The sequence below is a fragment of the Adiantum capillus-veneris genome, chromosome 7, assembly GCF_014529385.1.
Source record: "Adiantum capillus-veneris isolate H3 chromosome 7, ASM1452938v2, whole genome shotgun sequence".
NCBI classification, from domain to species: Eukaryota; Viridiplantae; Streptophyta; class Polypodiopsida; order Polypodiales; family Pteridaceae; genus Adiantum; species Adiantum capillus-veneris.
Genome location: NC_140937.1, coordinates 84809135 through 84825890, shown reverse-complemented (window position 1 = coordinate 84825890; position 16756 = coordinate 84809135).

Here is a 16756-nt window from a genome sequence, read left to right as displayed (position 1 = left end):
ACACCTTATCCTCTTGTCCTTTCTTGACAAAACCATGAGGCTGTGTTACATAGACTTCCTCAAATATGTCACGAATCAAGAAAGCAGTTAACAATGTCTGATTGATGTACATCCCAACCAAAATGAGCTGCCAATGCACATAAAAAATGCATAGTAGTCATACGACAAGTGGGAGCAAATGTTTCTTCATAATCTATGCCTTTTTTGTGCATAAACCTTTGCAACAAGTCGAGCCTTATAGGAATCAATCTCACCATCCGGCTTGCGTTTCAACTTGTAAATCCACTTTGTACCAATGGCCTTTTTGCCAGAAGGCAAATCACATAACATCCATGTGTGATTTTCTATAAGTGCATCATATTCTAATTTCATGGCAGCCATCCAATTTTTTGAATTCTGTGCTTCATCAAAAGACAGAGGTTCCTCAACATCATGTAAGCTAGACATAGCCAAATCATAACAATCTGATGCATAAGATGCATGGAGAGAGCCTAAACAAGTACGACTAGACAAAGGTGCATCCAATTTATTGTCATGCAATGTATGCACTAGCCATTTTGGCATACCTCTAGCGTACTCATTTTTAGCCCTTTCCTCATCAAGTACATCATGTACATCTACATCAGTAATAGGCTGATCTGTAACATTTTTAGAAACCCCCATAGGCTGTACATTTTCCTCATTACAATTTACATTCGTACTTCCACCACTGAAAAGAGGCAGCAAAGTGTCATAAATGTCATGTGAGCTTACATTACTCTCTGTAGTACATGACAACAAGGGCTGAACATAATCTTCCACAAACACAACATCCCATGAAACCAGAATATGCTTTGTTTGTGGATGATAAAACCTGCAACCTTTTCTTTCAGCACTATAACCAACAAAAATACATTTGACAGCCTTATCATCCATTATTATGCGCTGTGTTTGTGGCACCAAAGCATATGCCACATAGCCAAAAACACTCATGTGCTCAATAGAAGTCTTTCTATCATGCCATGCTTCATATGGACTAATAGAGTGCAAAGCTTTTGTGGAACACTTGTTTAGTACATAAGTGGCACACATGATGGCCTCAAGCAAAAAAGAATGTGGCAAAGCTTGACTTTTGACCATACATCGTGCCATTTTTATAAGTGACATGTTTTTCCTCTTAGCTACACCATTTTGCTGAGGCGTATAAGGCATTGCACATTGGTGTTTATCCCATGACTAGCCAAAAATGCATTAAATTCATGCGACATATACTCCCCCCCCTCGATCGGAACAGAGGGTGTCCATAGTACATTTCGAGACATTTTTAGCCATAGCCAAAAATTGTTTGAAGCACATAACTACTTCGGACTTCGCTTTAAGCGGAAATACCCATGCATGCCTAGAGTAATCATCAATGAAAGTCACAAAATAAAGGTTATTGCCCAAGGGCGGAGTTTCCATGGGCCCACAAACATCAATATGCACAAGCTGTAACTTGCATGTGACCCTAAATGAACCATCCTTTGGAAACTTCAAACATTGCATCTTACCCAAAATACAGCCTTCACAAACATGCTCGATAGGTGCTTCAAGAGGCAGCAAAGAAGCAACCATATCAGATTTCTGAAAACGCAGCAAGTTGGAAAAATTCAAATGACCAAAATGTGCATGCCAAAGTTTTTCATCTGAAATAGCCTTTGAATCCAAAACTGCATTTGCAAAATTCTACTCCCACTTGTCATACAAAGTGAGCTTATACAGCCCACGACATAAAATGCCAGAATGCAACAATTTCATCACCGAAATTGAGATCATGTACTGGTCATCCACAAATTTGACTACAAGAACAAGTCTAGCAAGTGCATATATAGACAAAAGATTCTTCTTGATCCCAGGTACATAAAGTGCATCAGCAAGTGTAAAAGAACTACCATTTGTAGCAGTAAGCACAATCTTTCCAGCTCCTTGAACTAGATATGAGGCATTGTCGGCACAAGTAATCGAATTCCCATGAGAGACAGACTCAAGAGAGGTGAACAAATCATGATGTGAGGTAATGTGATTATTAACACCACTATCAAAATACCACACATATGAATATGCAGCAACTGACATACATGCATCATGGACAATTGGATTATATGTACACTTTGCACTAAAAGCCCATTCTACATCAACATCAGCATCACAGTCTCCTTTCACAAAAGACCCAACAATAGCTGCATTTGTAGTAGAACTAGCATTTGCAATGGAACCACCCTCATTCTTCTTAGCCTCTTTGGCCTTCAACTTAGGACACTGCTTGATCAAGTGATCATTAGCTTTACATTAATGGCAATGCATATTCTTTTTGCCCTTATAACAAGAATTCCTAAACAAATTTTTGCCAGCAAAAGCATTAGGAACATGTGATTTTCCACTCCCAAAAGAGCCATAAGAAGTGGCTGCATTGTTGTTACCACCCTTTCTTTGAGAAGCAATAAAAGCCTATTCAACTGCACGCTGTCGAGAAATTTGCGGTCTTGCCGGGAAAGCACCGGGCTTATGGCTATGAGAGTTTGTGAGAGAACTCAAAAAAAACTATATGAAGGAGTTAAACCATAGATGCCATGAAGACTAGGATTTGGAAAGCAGTGCAATCAAAGAAGCCCCACTCTTTCTCTCTTGCACTCACACACACATAGAAAGAACACAAAAGAGAATGTCAAAATAACACAAAGATAAAAACATCAAGGCTATGGTCATATCGTATCATGGGTAGTATGAAAGGGTTAATAGATGAGTTAATGGCATTCAATCTTGGTTGACCAAATAGGCTACGAATTGTTCTTTGGAATTGTAGTTTTGTGCTTACCATAATATATATATTTTGTCTAGTGATTGGGATTAATTGTGTGTACAAAACCTCTTGGTTCATAGCAAGATAACTACGCTTACGTCAAAAGAAAAGTTATAGTCTATGAGAGGTAGTATAATGGGGTCCGGTGATAGAAGTATTTCATTGAGCCTTTCTGGGCCAAAGAGAAACACTATACGTTGTTGAAAGTGTATTTTACGGCTAATCCATACGTTAATTCTAATAGATTGTACAGAGTGAAAGCGATAGAAATGATCATCATGTGGGTTATTCATCTAGGATAGTATGTGAGAAATGTAGATATGAGAGAAGTGAAGAGATGAGAATTTTCCTCCCAAAAACTATTCTTGCCCGTAGGGAATAAGGATACTGCGGGGAGAGATGTACATGTAGCAAAGAGAACCTAAAATTTGTAGAGAGGATGAATTACTAAGAGTGAGAGAGATAGGTTTGGTTAAGGAGATGAGATTAGATATATATATATATATATGCTGGATTAGAGATGAAAAAGAAAACATCAATGTAGAACACATCTTACTTGACAAACCCTTTGGCACCATTATTGATGGAGAGAGAAGAAGAGGGGAGAACTCCACTTTGATTGATACGCCAAGTGCAATACCTTCTTTGATTAGAGTTGATCTTCCAAGGATAGCATACAAGAATGGCTAGTCTTCCTCTAGGAGAAAGTGTAGGCTTGGGCTTATGTTAATGGCTAAGTACAATTAGGCATTACTACTCATTCCCTCAAGAATTCTTCTCATCAATAGCTTGAATGCTTGAGTTCTTTTCAAGGAAGAAGAGGTCCCCTTTTATAGGTGAAGGGAACCCCCAAGGGTTTACACAAGAAGAGAGGAGCCAGTGTGAATAGGAATTGGAAAATTTAGAAATGAACTGTCCCTGCATGATGTGGGCAGACTGGGGTCCAGTATTTTGATCATATCTCCTCAACCGTAGCTCCAAATAAAAAAGTAAAAATATGGGCAGAAAATTCAGCTCATTAGCTACGATTTTCATTTTAAAATCATTTTCCAATTCGGATTGGAACCTTGTGTAAAAAATTCATCAAAATAAGGTCCATTTCTGGCAGCAAAAGTCTTCATGTGGTCCCCTTAGCCTAGACTTTCATTTGATTCCAAAGGACACCTCATGCCATATGAAAGCATGACATTGCTCCTTGACAAAGTTTTGTAATCATGCTTGCAATAATGCATTAAAATAAGTGTATCTTTGAAATCATGCCACCTAGTGTCCCACTGGATATGATTCCCTCCTAGTAGTTATTTAAAAAGAAATATAAGAAAAATATGAAAAATACATAGAATATATATATATTGGAGTTTACCCTAGATATAGGATCTAGCTAGGGTGTGAGATGATAATGAGATAGTAGAAATAAAGAATCGATGCTTTTTGCCCCAAGTTAAAAAGGCGGAGCTATTGATGCTTTTTCCATAGTATTTTCTGATGGTAAAGTAAGAATAGGTTACCCTTGAGAAAAATAATAGGATGAGATAGAAGGCTTATTATTATACTTAAATATGCATATGTACATTATAGGAAAGATAATTATGTATCTAAAAAATTACAAGATAACTCTTGTAGCATGCATTCCCACTATGTACGTGTCACAACACGACAACGCTATCTAGTCCTATTTTTCTGAAAAGTGACTCTTGCAACAGCAATGTGCACAATGCATCAAGCTTGACAACTTCAAGATTTCCTTGGGTCATAAGTCTCCAAGTACTAGCAAAATTCTGGCAAGGCATCAAGGACAGTCTGCACAAGGGAACTGTCTGAAATGACTTCACCTGCAAAAATAAGTTTCTCATTTATATCCTTGACACCAGCAAGGAAAGTGTCCATATCATCTTCCTCATGCATAATCTTTAACTCCAGCTCTTTACACAGCAATGCAATTTTTGCCTCATTGTGGCTTGCATAAAGACCAGCCAAAATATCCCAAGCCTGTTTTGTAGATTTCACTGAACGAATGTGAGGAGTAATGGTCCACTTCACAAAAAACACAATCAATGCATGAGCATGCGTATCCTTTACATCCCAAAGAGCTTGTTCTGTCGTAGGAAAAACAACTCTAACAATAGCAATCCTTGCAGGCAAGACCTGCAGCATCCTCAAAATTGCCTACATCCTCAGAACCAGGACGTGCATCAATGCCCTGCACAATATTCCAGGCACCCTTTGACACAAGAACATTCTGCATCATGTAAGCCCACATAGGGTAATTGTCCCCATCCAATCTGTCCTTAGTAGTAGCAAGCATCTTGAACACATCTATGTTGTTGTCAGCCATGGTAAATGTTGCACTTGATGTGAAAACTGCTCAAAAAGAGGAGAAACAAAGCTAGAACAACATGTGCTATATAGCACAAACCGTAGGAGATTATAAGGACTTGTTATGCAAAAAACGGAACTGACATAAATTCTGCACAAAATGACGAAATAGCCTGTGAAGTTTTGCCTGTAGTGGAAACGAAGGCCAAAATGAGCCCGAATAAAAAATTTGAGCAGACTAAGCTCTACGAGCTTGCCCAAAGTTTTTGTCGACCTGCGAACGCTTTCCAAAGCTCATAAAAATCGGAGAAAGTGAACAAGCATGTGCGGGAGCTGCTGGCGACTAAGCTCGGGAGGACACAACCTGCTCTAATACCAATTATTGGAATTAGGGTTGCAGAGAAACGCACACAACTTGGAGAAGACAAAGGAAGCTCAAGGCACACAACAGAGAGTGTATTACTTAGTGTGCAATGGAAAGATAAATAGCCCTAGAATGAATGGGCGTATATACCATGCATGGGGGGAAAAAACCTCCTAAAGAGGGAAAAAATGCCCCGACGGTCCTAAGTGTGTTCACACACATCACTACGACATGTATATGGTAACATGATTGACATCTTATTTGTTGGCTTAGTTCTCACTTTGCTAGCAACTGTGAGTAGTGTATTTGCCTGACAACATTGGCATCGCTTCGGGGACGAGAGCCCTAGGTAGGTGATCTTAGACTAGTTCTACGAGGTAAAAGTTCCTCTTGTTTGCTGGAGTCTTATTATTTTACTCTAGGTAGGATCCCAGAGGTTCTAGGGAGCATGTGTCTTAACTCGGTCTTTCGCACAGACAGACAATTTTAGTTAGTTTGGTAGAGTTGTGATTGTTGGTGTTTGAGTGGTTATGGTGGTGTGAAAGAGTTTTTAATAGTCCGTCTGTGGCAATAAAGTGTTTTTCTACCCACAATTGCAAAACCCCACATGATGAGTAGGAGTAGTCGTAGATAAGACATGTGATTATGATCTAGAGCTATCCATCATTGAGTTATTTGCTTGTATGCTTGTTTGTATTTGTAATCTTTGAAAAGTTGATTTTTAGGGATAACATGCAATGAACAAGTTTCAAAAGACATTTATGCATGGTTGAGTGTTGATGGACATAAAAGAAAACATATGCAAGAGATATGGATGGGAAAACTACAAAAATTCATTTGCAGATATCATACACCTAGCAAGAGACCAAATTTTCCAAAACAAACTGGACCAGAGTGTTCTAAAGGGGTGTTTTACCCTCAGTGCACCCTGGGACTAAGGTTTTGACCAACATTTGGTCCCCAAAAGACAAAAGTCGTGTGTGAAAATGGAACAATTAGGGAACTTGTGATTCTATGCATATTTTTGCATGGAAAATTGGTAAAAGTGCTTGAGAAGCAGTGTTGAAGACTTGGGGATACCTATGCATGAGTTCTGGACAAAAACTCACTAGTAGACATCATACGCGTATGATCTCTCAAGGGTAGATATAGCAGTCAAACTAGACCTTTGACTTTACACCCATAGTCTGCATATTATATAGAGCACATACACGAAGTTTCATTTCATTTGAGCATATGAATTGAGTATTGAGAAAGTTTTACTCTTTCTGGGAAGTTTCTTGGTAAAAAGTGGTGATGATATCCAAATTTTGTTGTGAGCACTTGTGCATGCTCTACACATCAAGAGGCACCTAGGAAAGAAACATAAATTTATTCTGACCACTTAGACATCATACACGTATGATATTTGAGAGGCCAGATTTTGGGTTAAAAGGCACATTTTTGTGAACCATTGTGATTAAGAGCATCTAAGGAGTAAATAGGCCAAGTCCCATTGAGCTTGAAGCAATTTAAGGCTAGTAGAGACCAAGAGACGTAATTGAGCAAAGTAAATGATTGATTTGACCATATCTAGCACAATAGGTATTGAAGTGACATTCTACAAGTGGCAATGAGTTTCTTGTGTGGGGGAGAACCTCTAGAGTCAAATTCACTCCATTTTGACCAGATAGACATTATACATGTATGATGTCTCAGGGGTATATTTAGTGAACAGATCTGACAACAGAGCTTACCAGGGTGTTAAACACCTCAAAGAAAGCCTAAGGACCAAGTTCACCCAATTTGGATCCTTTTGGCTTAGTTAGATCTCCATTTTGGCACTGACCAAGGCCTACATAGGAGAGATTGACCTACCTACATGGGTTAGAAATTCAATTTAAGCATAGATTTGGACTAAGAACATCAAGGAGAGTGCATGGTTCAAGTTTTGAGTCAATCCTGAGAAATTAGACATCATACGCATATGATGTATATAGACCAGTTTTAGGGCTCAGATCCAGAATTTGTTGCTCCAGAAGTCTTTCCTGTTATCCTAGCATTCCATTTGTCTTATCAAACCAGGGCTTGGAACTCATATAAGGGTCTTTCCTTTATATACATTAATAAATTATGATTACTAATTTGACAAAGAATTGCAGAGTCAAAGTTTTGTACAGATAGCCAAAACCAAGGACCTTTCAAGTTGTTAATCAGTTGAAATTGCAAACTACTCTACCAGTTTGAAAAGCGGCTTGGAAATAAACCAAGACAAAGGAGCAACCGCAAGCAGACTTCTAAGGTAAGAGGTTTGGGTTGATAGTTGTTTGTGTAAAGAATTTGATGAATTTGAGATCTGGAAGGTGTATTCAAAGAGAACAGAGAGTGGCTGGAGATCAAGTTAACCTCTCAAAAACCCTTAAACATGCCAAAATATACTGCAATTTTTCTTAAGGGAACCAATGATCATGGGGCCCTGATGTATGCTGATGTTCAAGGACGTCAATGCATTTGTATTGAAGAACGGCGAGCAAGAGGATTAGCAGTAATCATGGTAACCGACGATGGTGATAGGCTTCGTGATGAGGAGGGAAACCACTATCTCATTGTCAAAGACCCAGAAAGCTACACTCGATATGGAGACAATGTAGAAAAAGGAAAGATGGTTATGGAGACTCAAGAAATACCTCCTAAACTCGCTCTTTTTGGATCCTGCTACATCTATGACAAGATTGTGGAGAATATAGCAATGATTCTTGAAAATGTTGGGATCTATAAGCACGAGGAAGGAAGAGTCACCTCTTACTACCGGTGCATGGAGCCCCATGCAAACAAGTTAAACATGGACAAAGTCATGTGCTTGTTTTCATATGAATCAATAATGAAAAACCATAGTATTTTTGTCGATAAGTACGGATGAGAATACAAGCCAATTCACCCAGAAGATGTAGGGAGAGTGATAATGGCATAGCTGATGGCACAAGCTTTGGTAGGGAAGCAAAAGCCCACATAAACCCCAAGCAAGTCTACAAACCCCTTCTCAAATGATTATGACACCACGACACAATTGAAAAAACAACCATTTCCTAACCCTCGGAGCTCACAAGCATCACCACTATCATTTCAAAACAGATTGTAACACCCGATACAAACACGAAACGAGGTGGATATGAGGCCGTGTCACGGCTAGAAGCACCACCAAAACCACCACTCCATCAAGAGTACTAGGATGAGAATAGAACATGAATGCTAAATCCAATCAGGATTGAAGCACCACGTCAAGAACGAGAACAAGAAGAAAGGAGCCAAGAAAAGGGATGAAAACTTGCTAGACCAGTCAGGAACTATGGATTAGGAGCACCCCTAGGGGAGAAACATGTACCATACCTAAGCCAGAAAGGGCTCATAGAGCAAGAGGAGAGGATTCTATGTTTAGAATGATGGGTCATCGAAGGATCATACCTTCTCAAGTCCAAATATGGGTTAACAAGAAATATTCTGGAAATAGGGATCCAAGGGATCACGTGGTAGCATTTGTGCGTGTCACTAAGGCTGAGAAAGTACTAGACTTTCCCGTATAGTTTGCAGGATTTGGGTTAACTCTAGAGGAGGATGCTGCCACCTAGTTTGCCTCTATTGAATGTAGAGATTTTGAGTCAATGGAGGAGGTATTTGACGAGTTTATCAAGGAATTCTCTCAAAGAGGGATAGCTCATAATACAATCTCACAAATCCATAAGTTCAAGCAGAAAGAGGAAGAATCTATTAGATAGGTAGCCTTAAGGTTAAAATGCTACGTAAAATTCTGCCCTATGGAAGAATTACCAACGCAGTCCCGACTCATGTTGATATTTATCCAAGGACTGAGAAATGCAGATCTTCAAAAGAATTTGCATATGAAGAAGAGGTCAACTCTAAACGAGTTGACCAAGGAGGCTCTATACCTAGTAGACAATTGTGGTGTCTACAAGGAAGGCAACTACAACGACTTGGATGATGACTCATCATCACAGCAAAGCAAAGCTAAGTCTACAAAGTCAGCACAAAAGAGTGAGATAACGATAAATCAAGAGAAACTTGTTGAGGAAGTGCTCAAAAGGATAAGCCTGTTTGCTAAGACACAAGCTAAGCAACCTAAGTGGTGTGCCATTGAGCAGAAACGGAAAAATCATGCTACAAAAGAGTGCTACTACAACAAAGGGATATGTGAGAGAGCGACAATATGCCCCACCAGTCCAAGTAGCACCTCCATAGGTACCACCAATGTCTAGGTATACAACACAAAATTTGCTAGGACTAGGAGGGTTTGAACGGCCATAGCCAGTTTTGGGGCAACATCCACCTCTGCCAAGAGCGCGACCGGTGGACATTAGGTATACATCCACTATAAAGGAATCGAAGGAACAATCCTTAGTGCATGTGCATGTGTATTACAAAGAGCCAAGTGAATATGGGGCTAGTTCAACATACTATCCACCCAAAGAGCCAAAAGCACCGGAACCTTGGAGCATGATTGGGAATGTTAGACCACCAACAACAACTCATGTTGTAGGAGAAGGTTGATACGGTTTGGATGAACACACCTTTTTGTTCATAGCCAACAATGGGCTAGCAGAATTGTGGTGTCTACAAGGAAGGCAACTACAAAGACTTGGATGATGACTCATCATCACAGAAAAGCCGAGCTAAGTCTACAAAGTCAGCACAAAAGAGCAAGATAATGATAAATCAAGAGAAACTTGTTGAGGAAGTGCTCAAAAGAATAAGCCCGTTTTCTAAGCCACAAGCTAAGCAACCTAAGTGGTGTGCCATTGAGCAGAAATGGACAAATCATGCTACAAAAGAGTGCTAATACAACAAGGGATATGTGAGACAGCGACAATATGCCCCACCAACCTAAGTAGCACCTCACATGTACCACCAATGTCTAGGTATACAACATGAAATTTGATAGGACCAGGAGGGTTTGAACGGCCACGGTCAGTTTTGGGGCAACAACCACCTCTACCAAGAGCGCGACCGGTGGGCATTAGGTATACATCCAGTATAGAGGAATTGAAGAAACAATCCTTAGTGCATGTGCCTGTGTATTACAAAGAGACAAGTGAATATGGGGCTAGTTCAACATACTATCCACCCAAAGAGCCAAAAGCACTAGAACCTTGGAGCATGATTGGGAAAGTTAGACCACCAACAACAGCTCATGTTGCAGGAGAAGGTAGATACAGTTTGGATGAACACACCTTGTTGTTGTCATAGCCAACGGTGGGCTAGCAAAATAAAGGTCTACCTATCAACAGAGAGCGGCCCTAGGAGCACCCTGCCAACCCTTCGGTGCTACAAGTGTGGTGGTGCTGCCCACCTTATGAAAGAATGTCCTCACACAAAGATCATTCGAGTGAATGTGTATTGTCTAGATTGCGAAATTACTCATTTAATCCAAAAAACCCAAATAAAACAATGAAAACAACACTAAACATATTAGGGGCGATCCCATCAAGTAGTTGTTTAGAAAATGAAATGGTGATACCTATACAGGTCGTCACAAGAGTGCAAGCTCAAAAATCAAGGGAAGAACCGATAATTGAGGAACGCAAAACAGATGCGCCTAGTTATGAACAAAATAGCCAATGAAACACTTGGAAAGCTAGGAAGGCACACATGAAAGCTAGGAAAGAACGTGAATAGACAGCCCTAGCATATGAGTTAAAAGAAACCAGGGACAAGTGAGAAAGATTAGAGAATCAAACTAACCTTGAGTTGGAAATCCCTGAGACCAGAGAACCTAATGAGAAAAAGAGACCAAAGAGTGCAAGTTTTGGAGGATCTATACTAGTTGAAAATGTGAATGAACCTCTAGATGCACTTATGAAAGCCTACAAAGCACAACTTCAAACTAACCAAAACCAAGAACAAAAATGTATGACGTATTCTTACACAGATTTAGAAAAACAAAGGTTGGAGATGAGATAGAAAATGATCCAAACTACCCAAGCTTTTCTAGAACCATCGACAAGCAAGCCAAAGAGTTGGAGAAAAGTTCCAGCTCCAACACCGATAATCCCATCGAGGCATGAAATTGAAGAAACAATCGAGAATTCCACATCTGAAATAGAAAATCCAAGGGTAGTAATGAATACCACAGATCAGGCATCTAGGGGTTTCCATCCTATGATACAAAGTCCTATAGAGAGGATGATGGCTTAGACAAGCTTTGGAGACAAATACAAGAAGCAATTGATGTAAACGAGTTGAATTAGAGAGTCAACCAAACTAGTAAGGGAAGGGATGTTTCTTCCACCTATTGAGGAGTTCGAGATAGGACCTCAAGAAAATCTGGATATCCACTCATATTGGGGGGATAGGGGATCGATATGACCTTTAGATAGTCAACCTCAATCTTTGAAAACCTTACCCTTATACATGGTAGAGTATGAAGCCAAGTCAGATGTAAAGGTGGTGCCATCGCAAAGACTCTCGTCAAGAAAGGCTATGGACTCTAAGGGGGATTGATAGACATATTGTCTACGTCTATGACCTGTACTATTATGCTAGTAGATCTCCTTTGAATAAGACCAAATATGTGGGCAACTGTTGAAAATTGCTTAGAAAAGTTTGGGGTAAAAGATCCAACATCATAGATTCAAGAAGGGATCCAAAAATTGGAAAACCCTCAATTGAACACAAGACCTGTACCTTTAAACAAGGTTGGAGCGTATTGCGAGGGTGAAGATCGAAATACTACACTTCTTGTAGAATTCCAAGTTGTAACAACCATGACAATTCTTGATAGTGGAGTTGTTGTTGCTATCGCCACCAAGGAAATTTGGAAAAAATGGGGAAAACCCGTCTTGAGGGCTACCAAAATGAATTGCAACTAGTAGATGGGTACATGGAGAAACCCTTGGGACTTCTAGAGAAAGTGATTGTTACTTTTTGTGACATTGAGTATGAGCATACATTTTCCATAGTTGACTTTGACAAGAAGAACAATTACGATGGCCATTCATGCGAGAACTAAAGATGGTCCAAGACTAAGGATATGATCATAAAGACACATGGAAACCATAACGCGCATAAACCTTAAAGACCATAGCTACAAAGACATGAACTAAACCCCAAAGGAGGACTTTGATTGAGATAACATAGCAGGATTGGAACTTCTAGCTTAGTTAGGCAAGCCAAAAGAGCTATGGATATGCGGTGCATCACATTGTGGGAGTTTGAAACGAGAAGAGTGCATTCTGAAAAGGGTGCTTGAAGATAAGGAATATGTTCTTGAACCTTTTCCTAAAAAAGCTCTAGAGCCATTGGAATGGAGTCTTATTCTAGCAACCCTAGATTTGTGTGCTATTTTGGATGACCCCACAACAAAATTTTGTGACAAGGACGGTTATGATGCTATATGGTCAATATAGTAAACGTGAATGATGAAAAATTAGTCTTAGAAGAACCCGGAGATGATCAACAAGCAAGTGCCAAAGGAGAGGAAGGAGAGTTTTATGACTCCCCCAGAGCATTTTGAACAAGAGGATGAAGCGGATAATGAATGCTCCGACAACCCAAGTGAGCAGGAAGAAACGATAGCAAATGTCAGGTTTTTGTTAAGAACGCTACAAGAAAAAGAGAGCTGAAAACAACCCAAGAGAAAATCCTATGCCTAGAATAAGGGACAAAGCATAGTTTTTTATGCTTGTAAAAGTTGAAGATTGTGTTAAGGACAAGATATCTGGAAGGTTCTCTAAAGCTCAAGATCCAAAAACAAAAGAGAGCATAAGAGACCTGCAAAAACAAACCAAAAAGTCAGAATCTGAAACAAAAACCAAACAAACAAAAGAACCAGGATTAAACGAGTTTGGAGAAACTAAATGGACCAAGGTGGAGAGAAAGAAGAAGCACCGAGAGCTTAAGAAGACTCTCAGGGAAGTATGGACAATGGAAGTAGAAAGTGGGGAAGAAGAAGATGATAAAAATGCGGACAAAAAGAGTGTGCCATCCCACTACAAAAAGTTCACAATTGTCATAATAATCAATATCTAATTCTCCTAAATGATTTTCTCATATTAAACTGATCATTTAATGTGGGGAAGGCCAGGGGAGAAAAAAGCTAGAATATTGGTTAAGCTAGCAGAACGGCCACAGTAGGGATCCAAAGGAGGGAAAATAGGGATCCAAAGGGGGGGCCATCTGCAAAAGAGCCATGTGCAACAATGGGCTAAAAAGACCCTAAGGTTCAGCCCATTAAGACTTCCAAAATGCTAAGGTTCCAAAATTCAAAGGTTGTGTCCAAAGGTCAACCCTAGGGAAAATTGGATGCTTTGTGTGTGCCCTAAAAGTCTTTGAACATCCCTACATGGGAGGGGGCGAGCCCTAAAGGTAGGGGATGAGAGAGAAAGCCACACACACATACACACACATAGGCTCCCTTTACACAAAGGGAATGAGGGACACATGCCAGCTCCCTAGGCCAGATGCCCACAAGGTGTGCCCAATTTCTATTGGATGACCCTTGAAGTGGACCAATGATAATTAAGCTAGAGTAAATCTAGTTTAATTAATTTAAAAACATTTAATAAAAGAAACCAATGAGAATTAAGTCTCCTAGAAGACTATTGGGCAGTCTCCCAAGGGGTCCAATGAGCATTCAAGAGCCCCATGGCTTGCCTGATTCCTATTGGCCAGGAGGCAAAGGGGTCCAATGAGAGTTTAGTTCAATTATTTAATTACCTAAAGCTCTCACAAAAGGGGAAAGGGGGACACATGTCAGAAGGCTATCACTTATGCTGCTTAATTGTAATTGGCTTGACTTGGGGAGGGCCAATGAGGCTTCAGCAAGAGCAATTAGCAAGAGGGCTCGCCCAAGAGAGAGAGGGGGCTGATTTTTGCAAGGATTATCACACAGACACTCACACAAGCTCATGTGTGAAGAAAGAGAAGACTATCTCTTCCCAAGCTTTAATGGAGAACTCGTCACCTACTCCAAGCTTGTGAGATAGAAGCCTACATCAACACTCTCTTGGCATGTGGATGCAAATCCAACCAAGAGCCAAGCTTCAATGCATGCTCATCTCCTCTACCAAGCTAATTACTAAGCTAAGCTATGCTACATATGAGTGATTATATGAGGAGATGTACATGTTTCTCGTAAGATACTCCTTCTTCCCCTTAATCTACTCTCATACCCTGCTAGCTCTCACGATCTTCGAAGGTGTGTGAGGTCTTGGGTCTGAGAACGGGGATAATTCAAGTTGTGTTTGTTAAGTGTTTTGCTTAGTGCATGAAGTTTCCATCTTCATTGCACTAGCTAGTCTTGAAGGAACACAAAGAATTGTATTGTACAATGTCTCTCTTGATGGGAGAAACCATAATACAAAGCCTTTTGGAGGGGGGACCGGCTCCATGAAAATCCGGTCCTCAAATGTTGTCAATAGCTTAATTTCTCTCTCTTTTGAAAGTATTGTCGATGCTATCTAACTAGGTGTTATGCTTTTTGTTGCTCTCTCCACCCAAGCACTCTTGTAATTCTCATTAGGAATCTATTCTAATGAAATGCCCACTATGTTCATGCTAATTTCCGCTACACATAAGTTATTAGGCCATTAAATGTTACAACAATCCAGGATCGAAAGATAGTGATGAGTCAACCTTTACGAGAGCAAAAGAACAAGGAGTCCTACGATGGGCATGAGGATGCAGAGAATATAGACTTGGCATGGCCAAGAGAAGAGCCACGACTAGCCTACATAGCAACAGATCTAAGATCAGAGGAGGAGGAGAAGCTCATAAGTCTTCTCAAGGAGTACAAGGGCGTGTTTGCTTGGTCGTATAAAGACCTGAAGGGAGTAGATCCTATGATATGTCAACACATAATCAAATTAAAACCCGATGCAAAGCCTAGCCGACAAAGACCTTACACGTTAGGTTTGCTACGCACATCAAGGAGGAGATTGATAAATTAAAGGAGACTGAGTTTATCTACGAGAGACGACACACCGATTGGGTATCTCCCATTGTGCTAGTGCCTAAGAAGAATGTGTATTCCTCCTCTTGAGCTTGCACACACTCTCTACATAATGTGGAATGAGCTGATCACATCTGACAGCAGGTATTCCAAGTTGAAGATTTAGAGTTAGATGTTAGATCAGATAGAGAACAAGATTCAGACTTGAGGATGAGACAAGTACAAAAATCAAATATGCACTAAACTAAATTGAAATTACAAGGTCAATTGATTGGAAACAAAAATTGGAGCTGGTATACTCAGATAATAAAGGAAAGTACAACTGGTACCAAGTGTTGAATATAATAGAGTAAATGATAGAAACAATAATAGCTCGACAAGTAAAATGACTCAAGACTAACTAGTGATGCCAACAAAGACTACCATTGCCAGAAGACTAAGACCCCAAAAATGAGAGTAGTGGGTCTAAATACTCAGACTAGACTCTAATTGATTGTACATTGTTACAATTACTGCGATAAGTACAACTAGCGAATACCAGATCCAACTATGTAATTTGATTATATACAAGCACCTAACTAAGTCTTGTACCCATCATCTACATTCCTCCTCCCATTTCTTTGAATTTTGGTGTACATCCAAAATTCCAGATATTGAGTTGTTGTTAACATGTTTCCTTCTACTTATCTAGAGCCTTCTTTAGTGTTGTCTATTGAACAGTTTGGGGTGGGACCTGAAGTGTCCTAGGTTGGGTATTTCCTTGAGCATTGAATTTGGCATTCTCCTTCTGGATGAGCTTGTAGATGGCCTCTTGCTCCAGCTTCTCCCTGTGGTCAGTTAGCATCTCGCCTTTGTATGGCGTCAAAAAGTTTTAGGTCCTTGTATCACCATCATAGAGAGTTTTCTTTCCTCTGGTGAGTCTGCAACTTATGAAAAATCAATGTAGTGTGATCCAGCCAGTTGTATTTTGATGATTGGAACCTCAAACAAGATCTTTGCCATTTTTCTCAATTGATGTTCAAAGGTTGGTTTGTTGGCTAACTCTTTCTCAAGGATCTTTGAGGCTTCAACAAACAATTGGAGCAGCTCAATCGTGTACTTTATCAATATGCTGATATGGATCCTCCATTGCATCATCATTCCCTTGAAGTTTATTAACTCATATTTAAGTCTTGATACGATCATTTTTTGTTCAATGTCATTGAGTGCATTCTTCAAGTCAACCTAGAGAGCTTTACTATGCTTGTACCATTCTCTGATCTAGTCTACTATCTTGATGTACCTTTGCTGATTACCTAGTTCATTGTAATTTGGGTAA